General features: G+C 41.8%; 1 protein-coding gene across 1 annotated transcript in view; it reads right to left on the bottom strand.

Annotated features, from left to right (window-relative positions):
• Positions 1–13,702, bottom strand: part of agbl4 (AGBL carboxypeptidase 4) — a 336,625-nt gene that overhangs the window by 98,499 nt on the left and 224,424 nt on the right. The gene's annotated exons all lie outside the window — the stretch shown is intronic.

Below are 13,702 nucleotides of genomic sequence, written 5' to 3'. Positions count from 1 at the left end.
GTTCACCTTTATTGTGAACGCCCCCAATTAATCTGTCATTCATTTTTGAATGCATATTAAACATTTCACACCCAAAAGTGCACATGTTCAACATATATGGCACAGCATACAACAGTTAGAAAAAAGAAAATGGCGTCAATTTTATTTTTTAATTGTGTGTGTGTGTGTGTGTGTGTGTGTGTGTGTGTGTGTGTGTGTGTGTGTGTGCACCACTTTAAAGCACCACTTTAGAACTTTCCACACATGTTGGTAGAGGTTTCTATAAAATATTTTAGCATCTGAACAAGTTCTTGTCTGGATTATTGTCATCATTTTTGTCCAATGGCTGCTCTGTTGTCAGACATGGGGTTGTCATCATAAAGTTGCCCTGTTTCCTGATTTATTCATTTTTATCCTTATAGAGACACAACCATATATATTTGTCACATTACATTGAGGTTGTTCTGGTAATGGGACACATTTTGAATGACATTACTGATGAAGTTGGCTGGTTGCAAAAAGTGTAAATATAAACCTCACGCAATCAAGCACACTACAGAGAAAAGATTTTGACTAAGCGTTCATTCCTAAAGACCTGGGATTGGGGCGTGGTAACCTGTTATATTACCTTACCTTTTAACAACACCTAATACACCATTGGAATGGGAACTTGACATTCAAGCTTTTTCCATGGAGTTTTTTTCTCCCATTCTTACTTCATCCCTAAAGGCAACAAGTGCTTTAGTTAGTTGCTGCAGAGAGAGGCACCCAAACTCTTTAGAAAAACCTTGCGTGTACATTACAACTGTGCGTAACAACATAATCTGGTCGTATAAAATCGCATTTTATAACGTTTGCACTCAAGGATGAGAGAAATATTTTCTCAGGGGTGCAGGATTTTGGTTGGGAGGGGCAGAGGAAGTACACACACACTTATCATTGATTAAGAATTTGATTTGATGATTTTATGGTAGCATGCAGTTACAAGTTTGTTTTGTTGTTAACAAAAATGAAATTTTGATAATAATAAATCAAGCCACAGTTTTGTTTCATACCACTTACAATGAAAATATGCTTCGGATGAAAAAAACTCACCTTGGAAATTAAACCCAAGCTGGTAATGCAAAAGACTAGAGGCCTTGACCACTGGACAAACTGGAGTTGAAGACAGTGGTGTGGAACAGCTAATAAAACATGGGTTGGTATTTCATATCACATCAAAAGCTCTACTACACATTCATTATTTGAAAGAGATATATGTAAGTCAGACAAATTTAGTTCATTAACTCTGTTTCTTTGTTATTTTTTTAAAGTGTAATGCAATGGATAGGGACTGGGAGGCTGATGGGGTATGGTGGACGGATGGGGGATGGTGTAATGTAATAAAAATTCCTTGTTGATGTAATGCAGCAAGAATTTAAGTCATTTCTGGTGGCAAAAAGGGGCCAAGGGCTACTTATGAAGTGGGTAACTAAAGGTGGATCTATTTATCGTGCGACAAGATATAAAATGCAACAAGATGTATCATCGAGGGTACGAGTGGTATCGCAAAGAGGGTTAGATAAAAAAAAAAATCCACACCAGATTGTTATAATTAGTTTTTATTTTTTATATTCCTATTGAGTTGAAAATGTCATATCTACTGTAAGCATGTCATTTATTATGTTTTTTTGGTATCACTTTAGATTAGGGAACACCTATTAACCATTAATTAGTTGCTCATTAGCATTAGTAACATATTGGCTCTTAATTAGTCATTATTAAGTACTTATTAATGCCTTATTATACACTTAATGGCAGTGTAGCAGTCCAAACAGGGTGAGGGTTAGCGTTAGGGTTAACATTAACTCTAACTCTAGCATATTGAGAACAACTTCCTTACTTACTACTAATAAGTAATAATTCTGTGGTTATTGAGCGAAAACTCTTAGTTAATGGCTTATTGGTTGTATAATAAGGCCATGCAGAATAAGGCATTAATAAGTACTTAATAATGATTAATCAGGAGTCAATATGTTACAAATGTGCATGCTAATGAGCAACTAATTAATGGTTATAGTTAATAAACTAAAGTGTTACCGGTTTTTTTTTCCCTTTCTAAAAACATTGTATCTTATTGTTGTGTTGAGTCCATTATCGTCTATCGTATCATATCGTATCGTGAACTCAGTATATCGTCCAACACCCCATGGGTAACAAAGAGGAGTCTGTGCGCAGCATAGAAAAGTTATGATTATGCTAATTTGGGCATATTATTTTCTTCCAAATCAAAATAGAATATTAAAATGATTAGTAAAACAATTAAAATAAGAAATATGACAAAAATGACCTATAATAGAACCGTTGATGATGATTGTTAGTTTCCTTTTTGCACACACACACACACACGTTAGTAACAGTGTTATGTTTTTGGCCATATGTGCCTGTTTTTGTCTCCCTCTTGTGGCTCTTTGTTTTTCTTTTAGGCTTGGTCCTGGTGGGGTGAGGACTCCGAGCAGGCACACCTGGTTCCAATTACTCATCACTGCAATACAAAAGCCTCAGACTCACCTCCACTCATCGTTGGATTGTTCCATCTATGCTGCGGTACTTCTGCTCTAGAGATATCCTGAAGTCTATGCCTTTTGCCAAGTTTTATTTTTGATTCTGGACTTTTATTCCCCTAGTACCCGAGCCTGCTCTGGAGCCACTCCCAGGATCAAGCCAAGCCAAGAGGACACTTTTTGTTAAATAAATTCACGTCGACCCACACTTTGGGTGTAGTGTTTGTTTATGGGTCCAACTTAACAACCCTAACAGAACAATCCAACCACTATGGATCCAACCGACCCAGCATCCATTGTCAAGGTCCTTACTGTGCATGGACAGACTCTTGGACGCCATGACCAGGGATTGAAGGAGGTGATTGATGCGTTAGGAGAACTTTCCACGCAAGTAACGCAAGTGCAAACCCAGCTGATCCAAGTCACTGCTCATTTGGCCTCACCTGCTGCCACACCGACCACCTCTAATCCACCTGCTCAGGCCTCTGACTCACCTCAACCTGCTACTCTCCGAACAGCACGTGAGCCATATATTCCTACACCTCAACCATACTCTGGGGAACTTGGTTCCTGTGGGAGCTTTTTGTTAAAGTGTGATCTAGTCTTCGAACAGCAGCACCAGACCAATGCTTCTGACATGCGTGACATGCTGAACAAATTCATTTTTGTATACATCGATGACATACTCATATTCTCCCGGGACATCCAGGAGCACATTCAGCATGTCCGTCTTGTTCTGAGAAGACTTTTGGAGAACAAATTATTTGTCAAAGCGGAGAAGTGTGAGTTTCACAGACCCACTGTTAGTTTTCTGGGCTTCATTATCGAACAGGGCAAATTGAGAGCGGATCCAGCCAAGATTTAGGCTGTGGCTGGGTGGCCTACCCCCACACCCCGAAAGAACTTACAAAGATTCTTGGGCTTTGCTAATTTTTACAGGCGATTTATCAAGGATTTCAGCAGAGTTGCCGCCCCACTCACTCGCCTTACCTCGAGCTCCATTCCCTTCATCTGGACCTCTGATGCTCAGAGTGCGTTTGACCTGCTCAAACGGAGGTTCACCACTGCACCTGTACTCATCCATCCAGACCCCAGTCGACAGTTTGTTGTGGAGGTGGATGCATCCGATCTAGGTGTGGGTGCCATTCTGTCCCAACGCTCTGCTGAGACCAACAAGCACCCATGTGCTTTTTTTTCGAAGAGGCTTTCTGAGGCGGAGAGAAACTATGACATAGGTAACCGTGAGCTATTGGCTGTAGTTTCAACCCTCCAAGAATGGAGACACTGGTTGGAGGGGGCGCAGCAATCTTTTATCATTTGGACTGACCACAAGAACCTTTCTTACCTCCAGTCAGCACAAAGGCTCAACCCCCGCCAAGCACGTTGGGCCCTTTTTTTAAGCAGGTTCAACTTTACTTTGACCTACCGACCAGGCTCAAAGAACGGCAAGCCTGATGCCTTGTCCCGGCAATACACTTCTGACCCTGTTGAATCTGTTCCAGGCACCATACTGCCCCCTTCCTGTGTGGTTGCTGCTGCCCACTGGGAGATTGAAGACACAGTCATGGAGGCCCAACGCTCGGAGCCGGATCCCGGTCAGGGTCCGCCTAATCGCCTTTTTGTCCCAGCCTCAGTTCGTTCTCCAGTGGGGCCACTCCTCCAAGCTCTGCTGCCACCCAGGTATCCAACGCACTATGACCTTCATTAAACAGAGATTTTGGTGGCCCTCTATGGGTTCTGACGTCCGTGAGTTTGTGTCTGCTTGTGATATCTGTGCCCGTAGCAAGTCATCTCACTTGCCTCCTGCCGGTTTGCTGCATCCTCTTCCGGTGCCCTCACGACCCTGGTCTAATATTGCGGTGGACTTTGTTACCGGCCTGCCCCAATCCGAAGGTAATTCAGTTATCCTAACCATTATCGATCGTTTCTCCAAGGAAGTCCATTTTGTCCCCCTTCCCAAACTCCCATCTGCCTTGGAGACGGCTAACTTGTTAGTCCAACATGTTTTTCGTTTACACGGGATCCCTGTGGACATCGTACCGGATCGTGGACCTCAATTCTCTTCACAAGTATGGAGAGCATTCTGTCAGGCCATTGGAGCATCAGCCAGCCTTTCCTCAGATTTTCATCCACAGTTAAACGGTCAGGCAGAGAGGGCAAACCAATGTCTCGAAACTGCCCTTCGTTGTGTGACAGCCCGCCATCCTACTGCTTGGTCCACTTTTCTTCCTTGGGTTGAATATGCACACAATTCCATGTCAAGTTCTGCTACTGGACTCTCTCCTTTCATGGCTTCTCTTGGTTTCCAGCCGCCTCTGTTTCCTGCACAAGAACGGGAGGTGGCTGTCCCATATGTTCAGGCCCATCTTCGTCGGTGCTGAGCCGTTTGGAATACCGTCCGTTCTGTCCTGACACGTTCTGCAGCTCATAGCCAGCAAACTGCCTACCGCCGTCGCACGGCAGCACCGGTCTACCAAACGGGACAGAGGGTGTGGCTCTCTTCCCGTGATCTGCCCCTCCAAGTGGACTGCAAGAAACTGGCTCCGAGGTATGTGGGACCATACGAGATTGAGAAGAGTGTGAACCCCGTCTCTGTCAAACTTAAATTGCCCGCTGCTCTACGAGTTCATCCTGTGTTCCACATTTCCTTGATCAAGCCCGTCATGTCCAGTCCTTTGTGCCCTCCAGCCGTCCCCCCGCCTCCCTCCCGGCTTGTTGAGGGTCACCCTGCCTTCACGGTTAGTCGGATCCTGGATGTGCGCTGCCGGGGGCGTGGTTTCCAATTTCTTGTTGATTGGGAGGGTTATGGCCCTGAGGAGCGGTCATGGGTTTCTCGTCGCCTTATCCTGGACCCTGGTCTACTGAGGGACATCTATCGCCGGTTCCCTGACAGGCCTGGTAGGAGCCCAGGAGGCGTCCGTTGAGGGGGGGTCCTGTTATGTTTTTGGCCATATTTGCCTGTTTTTGTCTCCCTCTTGTGGCTCTTTGTTTTTCTTTTAGGCTTGGTCCTGGTGGGGCGTGGACTCCGAGCAGGCACACCTGGTTCCAATTACTCATCACTGCAATACAAAAGCCTCAGACTCACCTCCACTCATCGTTGGATTGTTCCGTCTATGCTGCGGTACTTCTGCTCTAGAGATATCCTGAAGTCTATGCCTTTTGCCAAGTTTTATTTTTGATTCTGGACTTTTATTCCTCTAGTACCCGAGCCTGCTCTGGAGCCACTCCCTGGATCAAGCCAAGCCAAGAGGACACTTTTTGTTAAATAAATAAATTCACGTCAACCCAAACTTTGGGTGTTGTGTTTGTTTATGGGTCCAACTTAACAACCCTAACAAACAGACTTTTATTAGGTAAAATGAAGCCAGTAATTATTTTTTTTCGCAGTCAAAATCCTATTAAATGAAAACATTTAAGCTGCAGTTGAATGCTGTGCTCATTCTTCAGGGATTAACATTTACAACTGCTATTTTTTAAATCTGAATGGATATTCTATCAGTGATTAGCTCAGCACACAATTTACACTGTGATCCCAAAACTATCAGCATGCTGCCAATGACACTATGGAATCATATTTTAGTCATATCTTCTTTGTGGGGGGAAGTCGATCAGCGAACAATTCTAGCCAGGACAGAAGCCAGACATCATGTCCTACCCATTAGCTCCACACTGCCAGGCTCATCTATCTTTATTGGTCATCCATTAGCCTGCATTAAAGGGAGACACGGGATAATAGCAGTAATGATGCTGATGATGGAATTAGACTGCGGGTACACACATCATCGTTGCAGCGTGCACCTAGAATTATAAAGAGCTCTTGCCGACAAACCAACAGATGAAAAGTCAGTCGAAGTTAAAAACCCTGATCTGTCCAAGTGTGGGAAAGCCACATGCTCTAAAGGGGGGGGGTTGTTGAGAAAAGCATTTTAGAGGTGTTTGTGATGGTGGTCCTGCACAAAATTAGAATACTGATGTTGAGCCTCAAAATGGCGGATTCAGGGCGGCATAAATGTCTATTATGATCAATATGTTTCTGCAATCAATCATTGTGTTTACTGTTTGGGGGGATGGGGGGGGGGGGGGGGGGGGTGAAATTGCATCTCTATTTCATTCCAAGCTCCTCAAAACGATTTCTCACATTATACCTCTTATTTAGCTCTGTGTGAATTACTAATCAACCATGAAGAAGGCATTCACCAATTTAAAAAGTGATAGTCCATGAAATAAACAGTGCTGCCTCATAGAAGCACATCAATTGCAAACCCTCCGGGGCCTGAAAACAGACCTTTGGCTGAATGAGAGACAGAAGGAGGAACAATAACGCACAAACACCCACAGCAGCAAACCTCCATGTGAATAAAATCTTCATTAAGTATTTAAATGAACACATGATCACTACACTGTTTTTACTCACTGATCCACCCTGGAGACATTGATCTTCTTCATAAAAAATATAATGACCACTACAGAAATACTGATCATATTTCTGCACCAGTCAATTCAGTTCATTAGGCTGCTGTGCCTCCTGTTGTGGCTTTGTATTGATCTTACCAGTGTCACCAGGCTGTAATTCTCTGCTAACCTGAAAGGCAACTCACAAATCTGTTATTTATGCAGTTCCACCAGTGAGTTGAACAATAGACCAGAGAGGAAAACACAAATAAAACAATATGAAAGTGTAAAGATTGCCCCAGTGTGTAATAAAAGCATGGACCGTCTGTCTGAATGCCCTTTCTGCTCTGCATCAAATGTCAGACACAACACATGAAATCCTAAAAGTATCAAGGCCGTCCCTGGGTTTTAGAGAAAAAAAAATTCCTCTATATCTAATTCCTTTTCCACCGTCTCCCCTAATCTCCACTTATCTGGCAGCCAGGTGAGCCACAGCACATGGCTGGTGGGCAGGCTTTGGTCTGACGGAAAACAGCTCATCTTAATGGTATTTTTCTCCCTTTTCCCTCTCTTCCCTGTTCTTCCCTTTCCTCTTTCCTCCCGGGCAGCTGTCAGACGGATATGGTGGCAGCTAGAGAACTTCTCATTGCTGCGGTAGCGACAGCAGGGAGCCTCTGGGATTGCACGAGCGACCGCAGCTGCACGTCATGCAGAGGGGCAGCCAGGCTCGCAGGTGCACAGCATCTGACAGATAATAGCAGATAAAACCCAGGCCAAGCAGCGGTATGCGCTCATCACCAGGGGAAGGAAGGCAAGTTTGTTGAGGGGCAAGGTGCTTTGACAACTTACGGCCATTATTTTACCTCCAACCAGCCAGACAGAGACCCACCACCACCACCACCACCACCACCACCACCACCACACGGCAGTGAAGGACAGACAAGGTCACTGATCTTAAATCCTTCTGCAGCGTCTCTGCAACAGCTCTCTGTAAACATGGTGGTTAGAATTGATACTCAGCTACTTACGCAACACATCAACTGCCAATGGCTTCTTTTTTTGTTTTAACGTTGCTGTTTATATTTCATATATTCATTACACTTAATAAAACACCAAATGAAAGAGCAGCAATCTGTTTAAGCTAAAATAAGGTCTAAAATAAGAGATGAATTTATTCATAATCCTTTTGAGGAACACTTTCTCTCAAAGCTGCTGGACGCAATCATTGTTTTATTAGATAAAAACACAGTGTAGGCCTCATAGATCAATAAATCGAAGGTTATTCATTTCATTTTTTATTTGGCACAGTTTAAAAGACAATAAAACGTGATAATATCAACAGCGGACAGACATTAACAAAAGTCAATACACTTTAGAGGCATGCCAGGGAAAACCCAAAAAACCCTCAAGAGGCTCAAAGAACAGGTCTACCGATATAACATTTAAACTTTAACTAAAGAGAAAAAAATAAATAATGATAAAATAAAGTCAAGACATAATAAAAGAATGTCAAGACACCAAAAACATTGAAATGGAGCAAAAAACAGGAAAAACAAAAGTATTAACATCAAAATCAATGGCTCAAAAAAGGTTGTAAAAGGTTGAACTTGTCGCACAAAAGTTTGCTTTTATTCCACTTTAAACATCAGTCTCTTATTGAAATTTTCAGAAAAGTTTCTGACATTGCATTGTGGGATGTGGAGTCCCGTAGAGGGATGTATAGACTACAGAAGTGTTTTTGCTTCATTTTTTAATCAGGATTTCTTGTGTTTCTTTAACAGACACCAGAAATGTGTTGGAAAGCCACTTTGGCGGAAAACACAAGAAATCACAACAATAATGAAGCAATTTCAACCTTTAAACATTTTTGTTCAAGCAAATTATCTATGATGCCTACACTATGTATTTATTTGATTAAAAAAAAAAAAATATATATATATCGTCTCTAGCAGCTTTAAGTACAAACCAATTTTCGGTATCATTTGCATGCCATAAACTTTATATGTGATGAGCTAGTTCATCATACATCATCAACGAGGCCAAAATCCAATTCATTTGCTGGGAACAATTGGCTTTGTGCAAAAATTGACTTAAAACAAAGCAATAAATCAGTCCTTGTGTTACTCAGCCAACACAAAAGCTTAAGAGATGTGAGGAAGAGCATCAGACTCCAGGTATTTCTTTACATCATGACGCCAGCTGACGTCACAGTGGATTTGTACCAACAGCCAATGTGAGTTTCAGCATCAGTGGCTGCCTGGTCTAAAACAGTCAGGCTGACAACACTGGACAACAAATCATTGGACTAGTGTGATGGATGAATATCCATCAGTCACTCACTCAATCTGCAGTATTTCTTATCCCAGCTCACTGAGGGCTGAAAATAGGGTTTTTTTTTTTTGTTTTTTTTGTTGCAAAAATGAGAAAACAGATGAGCAAACTCCAATCAGTAAGAATGGGACTACAATAGTCCAGCTGTGTGACAGCATTGATAAATGTGCTTTTTCTGCTTTGAACCTCAGTGTTGAACACAAAATCCTTCCATCAATTGTCTATAACTGCTAATGTACTTCCTGCACTCTGGGACTGCTGGTGCTTATCTCCAACTCACATCGGACGTAAGGTGAGGACAATGGATTCCATCAACCATTCACACACTTATTCCCTGCTATCAGCAATTCCGAGACTCCAATTAACTAACATAATGGTGTTCAATTGTGAAAGGAAGCAGAAGTACCCAAAGAGAACCCATGCATGGCCAAGGATGTTTCCCCTACCTTGGAATGAACCCAGACATCCTTACTTTAGAAGCTCTGGTCCATGACAAAATACTACAGAAGAGACTCAGCACATCCCATTTTAGCATGTATCTAACGCTAGCTGGGTTTCCATTACCCTTGGAAATGCACAAAATGTTAATAGCACAATATTAACTGGTAATGAAAACACAGGAATTTCGAGAAAACATTCAAATATTGCTAAAAAGTTTTTACGCTTTTTTAAGGAGGAATTTCAGACATTTTGAGATTGAAATGTATTGCAAAAGCCCATTTTCCTAATCTGACTCCCTCTTCCAAATATTCCCTCCCCCCTCACCTAGGTGTAACACTGCCCTCTCTTTTTATATTCTCCCTTTAATAAAATGCTTGTTACGCTTCCTTAGGGAGAGTTGGTGATGGTCACAATTATGCAATAAAATACATTTATTTATTTTATTGCAATAACAAAACATGCGTTGCTGTCTTAAAAAGATTTCACTTCTTGTAGTGTTGACCATCAACAGCATGTACAGACAAAGGAGAAAAAAAATAGAAACACTTTTTCCACAAATGCACGTCACAGAATGTGACGTACCTGGTCACATGACCACTTCTCTCCCAGCAAATATGGCGCAGTATGTGTGGCTCCAAAAACAACCTTCAATGGAAACATTTTCAAAGCGCAATTATATGTCAACATTTAGAAATATAGCTTTTATTTTTCAAAAATCTATAATGCAAAAACAGCTAGTGTCCCTCATTGCCTGTTCCAGATATGATCACCATTATCATTTCCTGTTGCTCCCTAAACATGTGTTTTTATCATGGTGACCTTTTGCTGTAAACAATGTGTGTGCTATCAAAGAGGGTTCTCTCTCTCCAAAAACATGCATGTTAGGCTCACTGGTGTGTCCAAGTTGACCGTAGGGGTGGATGAGTGTGTTTGTGTGTGCTATAGGCTGGTTTGTTGACAAGCAATTGAACCTGTATGGATTTATTTGTAACATTCCTTCTTGGTTTCCAATAAAGGTCATTACAAAGTCATTCACATTGACACGCCGTGAAGTGTGTTAGCTTTGTGGCTTTGCAACGTAAGTGTGAAATGTTTATATTGTGACACCGTAGCGGTTTTTAGAAGCAATGCATGCACACAGACAGACACGCACACACACACACACAGACAGACACGCACACATACACAGTGGAAGAACTCAATCCACCAACTATAACACAGAGACAGAGTGGCATCAACCTCTATTATCTGGTCCCTATGCTGCTAACACAAAAGGCTCCCTGGAACAAAAATCCAATCAATCCTCTCTGGGAGGATTTGCTCCACAGCAGTGCTCTGCAACACTGCTGGTGACAAAGAAATAATCTCAGAGCCCACAGACCACAGACTGTTTACTGCCTCGTCGCGTTGTCCTTTTAGTGGGAGGATAGACGGAGACTTCAATGTTGTCATTTTAGTGTCCGCTGAATCTCTTTCTCTCCTCCTCTGCATGCAGAAACATGAAACACATAACCGACTGTGTGCACTGTGCATGTGAGTCTGGTATTTGGTATTTCGGCATTCCTAATACAGCTATGGTTTAAAAAAGACGCATGCGACAGGTGGTAAATGATTATTTAATGTCATTCATTTTCAAAATATTTTTAAAAAGAGTGCTGCTTTCGTCGCCCCAGCCACATTCCTCCCATCTTTGTCTGGTAAATTATCGCACTCATTTTTTATTTATTAGCAGTCTGCTGCTTAGTTAGCTACGCTGCTGAGAAGCCTTCAACAAAATCAAATGGAAAATACTCTGAAAAAAATGTCAGGCAGCCAGTGCTCCCCTCCTCTCATTTATCCTCCTCTCTTCTTGGTTTAAGCATTTTGTAACCACATCAAAGTTGAAGCATAGTCCCTCATTATGAATAGAAGTAAGATTAAATATGCAAATTCACAAACAAAAAAAGAATATAATTAGGGCTATGAAAGAACATGTTGTTTGCACAGCTGCTCATTTTCACAAAGTCTAATGGTATTTTGGAAGATGATTTTTCACCCCCACCTTTTTTTATGTTTTTTTTTTTTTTTTTTTACTTTTTCATCTCTTTCTTATTTCAAGGAAGGCACATAATCTAGTATCCTATTGAGAGGAATCCAAAATATTTTACTAAGATTCAATCTACCCAGCAGACATCGAATTACTGTTCAATCAACTCAGCTACAATCCAGCAGGTGGTTGCATACATGCAGTCCAAGGACTGTCAGTATGTAAACAAGACTATAGTCAGAGTGAAAACTACAAACCTGAGTAACTGTCAAAAGAGAATGTCACATCCTCATGTTTACTAAACTATTACCAACGAAAAGAGAAATATATGAACATGGTGCGAAACATTATAAAACCTACAATTATTCATTACATTGATCATGTACCTGTTAAAGTTTGTCCTGTTGTGACTTCCAATAAAAATTAGAAATTTTGCAATTCCTAAAGAAAATGCAAGTAAGAATGCATAGGTGAAACACACCACTATTTGGCTGCTGGAGGGAAAAAAAACTGATGTCATCCATTTATCAGAGGCGAGCATTTCACTCTGCTGGCTCCTGATTGGCTGGTGACAAACATCATAGGACCCAGGACCAATTTCTTGTGTAATAAAGCGGATGGCAAAAATGAAAAAGTCGAATAATTCTAAAATTCTAAAATTTATAAAACAGTCAAAACAGCATGATGTCCAGAAATGATCTGCAAGTTTTGATACCTTACTTATCCAAATCGGTTGAAAACTGCGAGACGAGCTAAAGTAAGATGGAAATAGAATAATAATTTGTTCTGGGTTTGTGGTTCATTTTAGGATTTCTGGTTCGAATGAACCGTGGGTTCAAACCTCGAACAAGCCACAAACTAACTGCGTACCACGAAGCATGAATGAAGCATGAAAAAAAAGCACAAACCCTAAACAAAGCACAAACGTACAATGAACAACAAAAAAACCACGAAGCACCAACAAACCACAAATGTACTACAAAGCATGAACGAAGCATGAAAAAGCACGAACCCTGAGTGAAACACAAACCAACCATGAACCACAAACGAATCATGAACCACAAACGAACTGCGAACCCCAAACGAACCTTAAAGCATGAACGAAGCATGAAAAAGCACAAACCCTGAAAGAAACACAAACAAGCAAAGAACCACAAACAAACCACAAAGCACGAACGAACCACAAACACACAAGCGAATCGCAAACCCCCGAAGAGAACCACAAAGCATGAACGAAACACAAACAAACTACGAAGAATGAACGAAGCACAAACGAACCATGAACCACAAAGCACAAACCTCAAACAAACCACAAAACCCGAACGAAGCATGAATCCCGTATTTTACTGCACAAGCCGACATTTCCCTTCACCTTACTTTCAGCTCAAGCACATTTTCTCATGAATATGATTGACCTTTTTTCCACTCTAATGCTGAGAGTGCATAAAAGGGAAAGGTGAAACTAAACAGAGGCTAGGCTAGAGTTAATTTAGAGCAACACATGATTGGTGGCTGAACGCAGATATGGAAAAGGACAATCTAATCAATAAACAACAAAACATTGACAATAGCCTCTCAAATCAATGTCTGGAACTCACTTTCTCACAGGGAAGACAAAGCCTTCAGTGCAGCCGTTTGTGTTGTTCTGTCTTTTGCACCTGCACAGTGTGCACACGTGTGTATTGTGAGAGATTGAGTAGTGGTGGTGGTGGTGGGGGGGGTGTTTTATGTGTACGAGCTCATGAGCATATGTGTGCACCTGGATGCTGTTGCTGATGCTGATGCTGAACAGTTGCCAGGGCTAATTATTATTTAGTTGTGGCGGGCTGTAAAGGTCAGCAATCTGAAATGTCAGGCTGTGTTCAACAGGAGCCTGATGCAGTCGTGCACTGCTCAAGTGTCCAATTAAAGAGGGCCGAGTGAGGCTTGAGTAGGTATGTGTGCGGGAAAAGAGCTTTTCTTATTGCATTTTCCCCTAATGTCTGCAGGT

Source organism: Gouania willdenowi, chromosome 4 (assembly GCF_900634775.1).
Source record: "Gouania willdenowi chromosome 4, fGouWil2.1, whole genome shotgun sequence".
Lineage (NCBI taxonomy): Eukaryota > Metazoa > Chordata > Actinopteri > Blenniiformes > Gobiesocidae > Gouania > Gouania willdenowi.
The sequence above is the reverse complement of the archived record's forward strand: the minus strand, read 5'-3'. Positions and strand labels throughout refer to the sequence as shown.